We start from the raw sequence: 11302 nt of genomic DNA on the forward strand, positions 1-11302 counted from the left end.
AAACAAGTTTAACAAAAAAGTTTTAATTTAAATTAGTGAAATGTTATAAAAAGGGTCTTGAAAAAGAATTTATCACTCCAACCAAGTAGTGGTAGAAGAACATGCACAAAATCAACAAACATACAATTAAACATGCAAATACAACAACTAATTTAACAAGGAAAATTAAACATTGGTGTTGAAATAGGAGATAACTAACCCACGGAAGTCGGTATCGACCTCCCCACACTTAAAGATTGCACCGTCTTCGATGCATGCTAAGATGTGCAAGTGGACGGGCTGCTACAACTGATGCTTTTCTCCAAAAATTGTGTAGAGTGACTCGTCGGTTGCCCCATTGAGAAGCTTTTCTTTTTCCTTCTCGGTGGCCATCCTGAAAGAAGAGAAAAAGGAAGAAAATTAACCCATAAATAAAGATAGGAAAACAAATAAAATATGGGTAGGTTAATGCTAAATAATGAGGGTCTCAATTACATGGTAGCTACAACATGCAAGTGAGAAAATAGTATCTCCAAATGGCATATTAATAGTGCAAAAATTGCAACAATGGGGGAGAGAGTGTGGATAATGCAAGATAGTATAGGTGCATATCAATGCAAATAGAATACAAGTGTCATAAAAATGTAGCATTGACCTATGAATAATATTACCCAACAATAGAAAACAAGTCATGAAGCATCAGAATAATGGAAGAAAAGATGCAACAGTTGAATAAGAACATTTAACACCAATGGTAAAATAATAACTTAGAGAAGAAAATAAAACATGCACAAGATTAAAATGCAATGAATGAAAATATGCAAATAAATTAAGTAAAATAGAATGAAAGAGAGAAAGGATGAGAAGTTAAGGAATTGAAGAAGAAGAAGAAAGTAAGAAAGGAGGAGAAAGAAGGAGAAAGGAGAGAAGAAAGAAGTAGGAATTAAAAAACAGGGCGCGACGCGTGCGCGCGCATCACGCATACGCGTGCAAACTGAAATGGACATGCGACACATAAGCGTCGCCCACGTGTACGCGTGGGTGCCCGAAGAAGAAAAGTGACGTACGAGCGTCGGTCACGCGTACACGTGACAACCCGCGCGATTCCAGCACAGTGGCAGCCCAACTTTCTGTTCAATTTGCTCTTTACGCCGATTTTCATGCCCACGTATACGCGTCACTGACGCTTATGCGTGGGTTGAATTTATACTAGCAACGAGAATTTATTGTGAATTCTTTACTAGTAAAAATCCGTTCATCATGTAGCAAGGAGTAATCACCGGGAATCCTTCACAAAAAAAAAGGGAAAGATTACATCTCGGAGCCAAAGCTTCAAAATGAGTTATGTCACTTCACATTCCCAGCGCTGGAACAATGATAAAAGGAATGGGAATCGTCAGAGACAGGGTTCAGAAGAGCAGACTAGTACTCAACTGGGAGATTTGAATTGCCCGAGATACATAAAGTATCATCTAAATAGACCATGTAGGGTCGGGCTAGGTGTATGTTACAAGTGCGGGAAGCTAGGGAATATAGCTCGAGATTGTCCACATAGAAAATCCCGGGGTGCAGCTGAATCTGATTCTCAGACCCGAGGTAACCACGAACTAGCAGTTGAATTTTTAACTTCCTTGCATACTATTAATATGTAATATTCATTCGTGACACATGACAAGCTTCAATAATCGTGAGGTCTAAGTCGATGAGTAGTCGAAGACTATTAGTTGTTGAGACGGAGCGATGTTTAGTTAACTTAGAGGAGCGGTTAAGCTCTTGAAGGTTAAGGATCAAAGTGTCGTAGCGGAAGCAGGTTGGATTATATCTACGGAATCAGGAGTGTTGAAGGCTACACAGAGTTATTATTTGAAATCCAGTGACGGTGAAACTTTGAGGAAGAAGAATAGAGCGAATTCAACCTTAAGTTGTTAACTATTAACAGGCGAGTGAAGATGAGACCGAATTCCTACTAAGAGAAAGTTTTCGAGACAATTCTCGAAGGTATACCAGAATTTCCATCTTAAAGAGAAAGTGAGTTTGTGATAAACTTAGTGCCGGAAGCCGGGTTAACTTCGATTGTCCCATGATAAAAGATAGGAGGCAGTTAAAGGAGGTAGCAGAAAAGAAAGCTAGTCGACCAAGAGTTTCCCTGTGGGAGGTATTGGTTATGTTAAGTGAAAAGGAAAGACAACAATAGGAAGTTCCACACAAGAGTGAGGGTACGCCAACTAATCTTCACAACTTAATCTAATATTTCTTTTACAGCTTACCTTGAAAACTCTATCTTAAATTCCTTCTTGAAAAGCCGGATTCATCATTCTTTTAATCCTATTCCTTACTCACATGAAGCTTATCTCTTTTGGAATAAGCTTGAACTTATCTTGGTATAATCACATAATCTTTGAATCTTGAAAACTCACGGTGAGTGGAATTACTCTTATTCGCAAACCGTGTTCTTCAAAATCAACTGAGATTTCTTTGACTCTATATGCTCTGTTCTTTCTACCAAAGGTCCTTAATTTGAAATTTTTTCTTGGGATGCACCTAGGTTCTTCTTCTTGTGCATTCCATTGTTTCGGTACAACTCTATTTGACCGTATGCAAGATTTTCTTTCTGATCTCTCATGAACACCATTCGTATTGTCCATTAGTCTTTTGAGCTTAATGTCTTTTGGAAAATAAACTTGAGCCTATACTAGTATCGCGTATGAATCCTAGTTGTAACCAGCAAGACGTTGATTCCTTAGAGCAAGACTTTTGGACGCAAAAGGTGAAACATGTAAGTGTGCACCATCAAGAGGAATTTTGAGCTTTAAATTCTTGCCGACCGTAATGCCTATGAGTAAGTTAACGCGCTACAATGCACGTTTTTATGGATGCCTAAATGCAAAGAAAGCTTTGAAATCTCGAGAGAAAGATTAACCTTAGTACCAGTATTTGTGATGTTCGAACCAAATAAACTACTCGGAATTGCTACGATGCATTATCAAATGGGTTTAGGATGTGTGCAAATACAACGTCGTGAAGCAGTGATGGACACCCTGAGCAAGAAGTTTCTGAAGAATGCTTGGATATGAATTTCGGAGGAAGGAATGTTCGGTAAGTTGGAACTCTAAGTTGGATATCAAGGGTGTAGTTAAAGGAGTCAAACTAAATCTATTGTAGTCTTAAGACGTGGCAAAGACGAGATACAGGAAGGGTAAGAAGACGATAGAAAGCGACCGAGGATGTCAAAGTCTGGTAAACAAAAGGAAAATCAAGAAGAGATCAAGGGAAATAAAGAATGAGACTAGGAGGAATGAAGAAATGGATTTGAAAGTACAAGAAGAGATTAGTATGCCTAATGCAGAAAGTAGGAACGTAAACCATTATCCAAATCCATCAAGAACGGATTTTGACTCGATCGAGGATTGCTAAAATGTATCACAATTTTGATAAGATAGGGTCGAAGGACCCGAAACGATGGGTAATGTGGTGACGCGTGTGACTGAACATCTGACACGTTCGAAGATAAGGAACGAGTACCAAGAGTCATCCGAGATGTGGTAACCACGAAAGGGTTCACAATGAAAGTACAAAGGGATTGCTACTAATTATGAAAGGAGTTGTCGAGGACTAGGATAGGAAGTAATGTTGTTAGGTGATCGGGGTCAGTTAACCCAAATCCATTCCACCCATTGAAGCAAAATGTTTATCGAAGACATTAAACGAGGCTATACATCAAAAAGTAGGTAAGGCTTCGCAGTGCACTTAAAGCCGCTGCACTGATTTGAAACTGGAGCATCAAACATTTTTGGTTCCTAAATCTGATAGCCAAGATGACATAGAAATGGTTACGCAAATTTGAGTTAAGATCCTCATTATAAAAGCCGATAAAAAGGTTATGTAGATCTAAGAAGAAGGCTTCTCAAGTTTGAAGGAAGAAGATATGTATTTCTGAAGATTACTTCAACGAACTCGAATCAGACGAGCAATCAAAAACCAAGAAGTAAACCCCCGCTAAGTCAGTCCATTTCAATTTTTGGAGGGGATTGATGGTCAATGACATACCAAATCATTTTTCTGTCGTACCTTTCGAATCTATTCGACGTACTCCACATTTCGTAACTTCTGAAACACGCTTCTAAAACGAATTCATGTCTTATAAACTAAGTTAGTTTAAATGAAAGGAGATGGATGTTTTGAGTAATGAGGTCAGCTTCAATAAAATCTGAGTATGCGGAAGGACTACCCACGCCTTATTTCAGATAACTGAATCTGAATTTTGGGACAAAATTCTTAATTAGGTGGGTAGGATGTAAACCTCACAAAATTAACGAATAATTAATTAATAAATTAAATTTTAATAAAATAAATTAGAAATGTAAATTTTATATTAAAATAAGATAGAGCTAATTAAAACGAGAATTTTGGCACTATTTTCAAAGAATTTGGCCCAAAATTGGACCGAACGGGTCGAACCGGATCCGAACCGGACCCGTGGGCCCAACTAGCTCATTAAATAAAATGAGCTGAAGCTCCTTCTTCCCATTTCTGCATGATAAAGCATGCTGGAAGCAAGCCAAACAATGGGAAGAACACCTTGAGTTCCAAAACCCTTGATTTCATTCAAATCCATGTAACTTTTGATTCGGAGCTCTGATCGCTGCACCGTTTGCGACCACGTGACCGTGGCATCGAGCTCTACAAAGCCTGGTACATTCTAAGGTAAGAAAGTCATGTTTTCTTCCTTGGTTCCTCAGTTTCAGTTTCCAAAATTCATGAGAAAAAATGTTGAAATTGTTAAATTTCGGTGTTTAGGATCAAATTAACTTGGTGGACTTGTCAAGTCTTAACCCAATTTTTCCTTAGTTTCTAGTTAATTCTTTAATTTTGTGTTTTGGGTATTGAATTTTGGGAATATGTTGTGATAATTATGTTAGGTGCATGTAAATATGTGATATGAGGCAATTGGATATGTTAGAAGCTGAATTGGAAGCTTGGTGAGAGTTCTAGTTGCTAAATTTTTGGTGGTTGAGGCTTACAACTTTGCTTTGTGGGTTACCTTGGATAAATACATGGAAATTAGCCAAGGTATGGTTTAGGTTTCGCGTATTTAATATATAATGTCATGTGAATACTTAGGCTAGAGAACTATAGGATAAGTTGGAATGATCATGTAAACAGCGGGCTTAGCATTAATTATGTTGATTGATGATATAAGTATATTGTGTTGGTAACCATAAACCTTGGTATGTGAATATTGTTGGCAAGTTGATGAAATTGATTGTTAATGTATGTATGGAAAAATGTTGATGGTTATGTAGATGGAGGTAAAAGAACTAAGGTATGGACTTGGTAAAAATTCGATGTTTGATGGGTTTTAAATTGGCAAGTGGAGTGTAAAGTTGTATGGACATGCTATGATAGGTGTTGTGTTCAATATATGAATAGAAAATGGAGGTTTGAAGTTTTGAACGAAAACTTGATTTTTATGAACTTTGGTAGTCCATAACTCGAGCCTCAAATTTTGGATTAAGATGAGATTTATTTCAAATCAAAGAGGGTTTTATAAGATTGAGAACGGTATAAATTTTGCAGAAAACCGAATTCTGTAGAGGAAGTTATGGATGCAAAAAATCTTGTGCAAAAACTGAAATCTTTTAAGTACAGCAGGAGCAGAATTTCTGGTTTGTGTGCATACGTACACAGATCTGCGCACGCACCCAGCAATAGCAATAATTTCATTTGTGCGTACGCACGCCGTGGTACGCACGTACACGCAGGGGTATGCTTACTGCTGGTAGCACTCGCATATGTGCGGCACACGCACACTTATGTGCGTCCGCACACACTCTGTTTTTTTCAGCACTTGTATTTTTGTGATTTAAACAAGGTTTCGAACCTCTAAACCTCTATTTTTATCCTTTTAAACCTAGATCTTACTAGTAAACTTAGTAATTAGCTGAAGCTAGGAAATTGAGGTAACTTGAGAATGAAGAAAAGAGGTAAACATGATGAATTATAAGAGAATGATGTGAAGGTTAAAAGAAGTTATGATGCCATGGCTATGATGAATGATTACATAATGAACATGAATGGTTATGAATATTATGCGGCTTATGAAATTAATGATATCTAAGATACGAGTTTCCCTTGGTAACAGAACCTTGGCTTGCCACCACGTGTTCTAGGTTGAAACTTGATACTCTGTTGACTCTACGTCGTAAGGGTGACCGGACACGTATAAATCCTCGGGAATGGATATCCCCCATTGAGTAAGTTATATATGAATAAATGAATGTATGAATTATGAATGAAATGAGAAAATCTATGCATAGAATCATGGGGATGCACGACGAGGGATAGTCTAAGTGGTTCGGACTTGTCGGGTTGGCTGGATAACCGACAGATGAGCCTCATCAGCCATAAGACAGGCATACATCATGTGCATTCTGTTTGTTTTGTCTGCTATGTATTACTTGGGATCGCCTAATTAAATATATATATTATGCTAATTGTTATATTTGCTACCTGCACTACCTGTTTTCTACTTGTGCTTGAAATTGTTTGGTTGTCTGTCTCTGCTAAATCATTGGTGATGGAGGAGCAAAGGAAAGATGGACCGGTTTGGTGATAAAGTTAGGATTAAGTAAGTAAGTTTAGTATTCCTTAGAACAACTACCCTTTTTATGGCTTCTGTTTAGAATTAAGCTTTATAACTGAGTGTCCGCATTCTAGGATTGCCTCTGGCATCCCCAGAACCTTATATATTATGTGCATGGCACCTTTACCATGCTGAGAACCTTCGGTTCTCACCCCATACTGTGTTGTTATTTTCAGATGCAGGTCGAGAGGTACCTCACTAGGCGTCTGGATTCCTGAAGCAGAGCAGTTTTTGGGTTCTCTTGCTATGTAGCTTATGTATATATATGTATTTAGCTTTCTCTCCGAGAAACTTGTTTATTTTATCCCTCTTAGAGGTTTAAGGAGAGTTAAGGTTTTATCTTTGTATTTTGGATATTTTAGGATACGTATATATGTATGTAAATATTCTCCAGCCAGCCTTGGCTTCGCAGGCTAAGCTAGGAGCTAGTTATTCTGAATCCTAGACTCTTTATTCCCTCTTTTGTTTTTTACACCCATGAACTTTAGGTTTCTTAGCACGCAAGTAATCTCGTTCTTTGAGCGTTGCGCTTTATATTTTGCAATTTTGTTTTGCTCATCTTTCAAGACTCCTAGTATATGATATTTTTCCGCTATTATACGTATATATTTTTATTTTAGAGGTTTGTAACACTTCATTACCTCTATTCTATGGCTTAAACGTAAAGCTCTGTGTTGTAGGGTGTTACAACAACACTTAAGGGTGGGGGAGGATTCACCACTTTTGGGGCGTAAATTTTCTTTTCCGAACACTTTGCACTTTATTTTTATTTTCTTTTATTATGTTTCTTGTAGATATTTAGAGTACTTTTGATTATTGCATTGCATTTTCTTTTGGTACATATATCATAGAGTATTCATAGTTCATTTCTAGCTATTGCATTTCGCATTTTTTTTCTTTTTGTATGGTATATAGTTTATGGATAGAAGTTGTGATTGAATGTTGTATTGAATCACAACTTCTAGGAAAAGAACTAGAAAATTTTGAAATTGCATCCACTACATCATATATAGATATATAGGAAATAATTTTGGTAAAAATAACAAAAATTTCCAAGAATTTTGTTTTTAGGGCGTTCTATTGAATTGATTTGGGAAATCCTTTCTAAACTTGCTTGAATGATTTTTCGTGGAACATAGAAAAGAGATAGAACAAAATATCTTGTGAGTTATTTAGCTTTTAATGAGTGGTTACACATTCTAACCACAATTTTTGTTCATTGGCTATGCTCCTTCTATGATTGTGATCTTGGTTTTGCTTGATTCTTTATTTCCAATAGTTGATGTTTGAATACATTTAGCATTATTAAGGTGAAAGAGCAAAACTGTCAGTTAAGAATTTCTTCTCGGTTAGAGGAGATAACTTCGTTGCAAGTATAGTTCCAAACTGACAAGTAATGCTCAATCAAAGTTTAATTTGTTTGTCACGAATACAAACTAATAAAAATACCGAGATTATTAGATCTCGGGTCGTCTCTCAAAGGAATTGCAGTGAGGTATACGTATTATTGGCTATGAGGTCAAAGGGGTGGTTTGCAAATAAAGGGACAAGAAATTAAATGGCAACAAAAGTAAATCAAACAACTAAAGAAAGCAATTAATAAAGAGAGACATTCATGGCAAGGATTGAGAATATAGGCTTTCTATCCTAGTCATCAATCATAATACAATAATTAACAAGAGCTAATCCTAGTTAGTCATCTCCAACATAGGAAGAAGGTATAATGTTATCTTCACTTGAGAGAAGGTCAAATAAGACTAGTTAATCTCAATCCAAAAGTCCTAATCAACTCACTAATTGAACTAGCAAGAGATTAGAGTCAATAGAAATAATATTAACTAACAACTCTAGATCACCAACCTAAGTTGGGTATTAGTGACTCAAAATTGCCTAATTTTTCTCTCCAAGCCAAGAATGCTCAAAAAGCTACTCTAAACCTAAGCCAAATATTTTGTCAAACACTTGGAAGGCATAAGAGGAAAGCATGGTAAATTGCAAGAAATAGTAAAATCTATCAACTACCAAAAGCAAGAAAAATAAGAATAACAACTCAAATTAAACAATAAGGAACATGAAACATTAAATTGTATTAAAAGGAAATTCAAATCTAACAAAGTTCATCAACATAAAAAGAGGCATAAAAGGGAAATTAACAAGAAAACTAAGAAGAACAAGGATGTAAGAACAAGAAATTATAAAGAAAACAAGATAAAAACAAGAATTAAACCTAAATCTAAAGGAGATCTAACCTAATTCTACCCTAATTCTAGAGAGAAGAAGGAGCTTCTCTCTCTAGAAACTACCTAAAGCATGATTCCTAACCTAATCTAATTGCTCCCCCCTTTGTCCAATTTTGAATTCTACATCAAATAGTCTCAAGAATGATTTGGATTTAGGCCTGAAAAGCTCAGAAATCGCCCACAGCGTCTTCACTTTAATGAGGTCACGTGATCAGCATCACGCGTGCGCATGGGTGACGCGTTCGTGTCATTGGAAAATTTCCTCCTGACACATACGTGTGGGTGACGCGTGCGCTGATAAACCCCATATTTAGGGTTTATCTTGTGCTTGATTTAGGGGATTTTACAACCTTTCACCCACATTTATTCAATGAAATAGCATGGTTTTGTAAATTCTCCTTTAATTCTGCTTAAGAGTGAACACATGCTTTTTAGGACTTAGAATAGCTAAATTTAATTCACCTTGATTCTATTAGATGCCTTGATAAATTTGTTAAGTGATTTCAAGTTTATGAGGCAAAGATTGAATCAAGGGAATGAAGGAAAAGCATGTAAAAATGGAGAACTCATGAAGAAATGAAGGAATCGCAAAAGCTGTCAAGCCGACCTCTTCGCACTTAATCGACCATAACTTGAGCTACATAGGTCCAAATGATGCGGTTTCAGTTGCGTTGGAAAGATAACACCCGGGGCTTCGAAACAATATAATATTTGCAATAGTTGCTACACGTATGGTGATGCGTACGTGCACTGTACGTGCACGCGTCGTTGCTGCCTTATGATCCACTTAAAGCAATACGTGGCCAGCGAACTCTAAAGCCTTGTGGGCCCAATCCAACTCATTTCTGATGCTATTTAAGCCAAGGATTGAAGGAAAATTGATATACTTTACATACTTTACATACTTTCATATTTTAGTTTAGTTTAGTTTAGTTTTAGAGAGAGAAGCTCTCACTTCTCTCTAGGATTAGGATTAGGTTTTAGATCTAGATTAGAAACTCTTAGATCTAGTTTAATTTCATGCTTTGATTTACTTTTTCTTTGCAATTTCTTCTTCTTCTACATCTCCTCTCTTTAGTCTAGCATTTAATTCTTGTAATTCTCTACTTTTATGTTCATGCACTTTTGTTTCTTCTATTTTTCTTTAATGCAATTTATGATTCATGTTCCTTTATTGTTCAATTGAATTGTTGTTGTTATTTAATTCCTTGCAATTGAGTAGTGTAGATTTACTTTCCTTGCTATTTTACTATGCTTTCCTTTTATGCCTTCCAAGTGTTTGATGAAATGCTTGGTTGGATTTTAGTGTAGATTTTGTGTCTCTTGGCTTTGGTAGAGTAATTAGTGACTCTTGAATTATCTAATTCCTTTGTTGATTGATAATTAGAAGTTGCTAATTGATTTGGATACCACTAAAGCTAGTCTTTCCCTTGGGAGTTGGCTAGGACTTGTGGAATCAAGTTGATTCATCCACTTGACTTTCCTCCATGGTTAGAGGTTAACTAAGTGGTAGCAATGGACAATTCTCATCACAATTGAGGAGGATAATAAGGATAGGACTTCCAATTCTCATAACCTTGCCAAGAGCTTTTCATAGTTGTTAGTTTATTTCTTTTGTAATTTACATTCCTTGTTCCTTAACTCAAAAACCCCCAAAGCTATTTCATAACCAATAACAAGGACATTTTATTGCAATTCCTAGGGAGAACGACCCGAGGTTTAAGTACTTCGGTTTATAGTGCTATTTCAGATAGTGTTATTGATTCTCCTAGTTCAGTATGTTGATTCTTGAACACAGCTACTTTATGAGTCTTGGCCGTGGCCCTAAGCACTTTGTTTTCCAGTATTACCACCGGATACATAAATTCCACAGACACATAATTGGGTGAACCTTTTCAGATTGTGACTCAGCTTTGCTAAAGTCCCCAATTAGAGGTGTCCAGGGTTCTTAAGCACACTCTTCTTTTACTTTGGACCTTGACTTTAACCGCTCAGTCTCAAGTTTTCACTTGACACCTTCACGCCACAAGCACATGGTTAGGGACAGCTTGGTTTAGCCGCTTAGACTAGGATTTTATTCCTTTAGGCCCTCCTATCCACTGATGCTCAAAGCCTTGGATCCTTTTTATTTACCATTGCCTTTTGGTTTTAAGGGCTACTGGCTTTTTTCTCTTGCCTTTTGGTTTAAAGAGCTTTTGGCTTTTTCTGCTTGCTTTTTCTTTCCTTTTTTTTGCTATTTTTTTTCTTCTTTTTTTTTTCTACAAGCTTTTGTATTCACTGCTTTTTCTTGCTTCAAGAATCATTTTTATGATTTTTCAGATTATCAAATAACATTTCTCCTTTTTTCCTTATTCTTCAAGAGCCAACATATTTAACATTCATAAACAACAACTTCAAAAGACATATGCACTGTTCAAGCATTCATTCAGAAAACAAAAAG

This window comes from Arachis hypogaea, chromosome 12 (assembly GCF_003086295.3).
Source record: "Arachis hypogaea cultivar Tifrunner chromosome 12, arahy.Tifrunner.gnm2.J5K5, whole genome shotgun sequence".
Classification (NCBI taxonomy): Eukaryota; Viridiplantae; Streptophyta; class Magnoliopsida; order Fabales; family Fabaceae; genus Arachis; species Arachis hypogaea.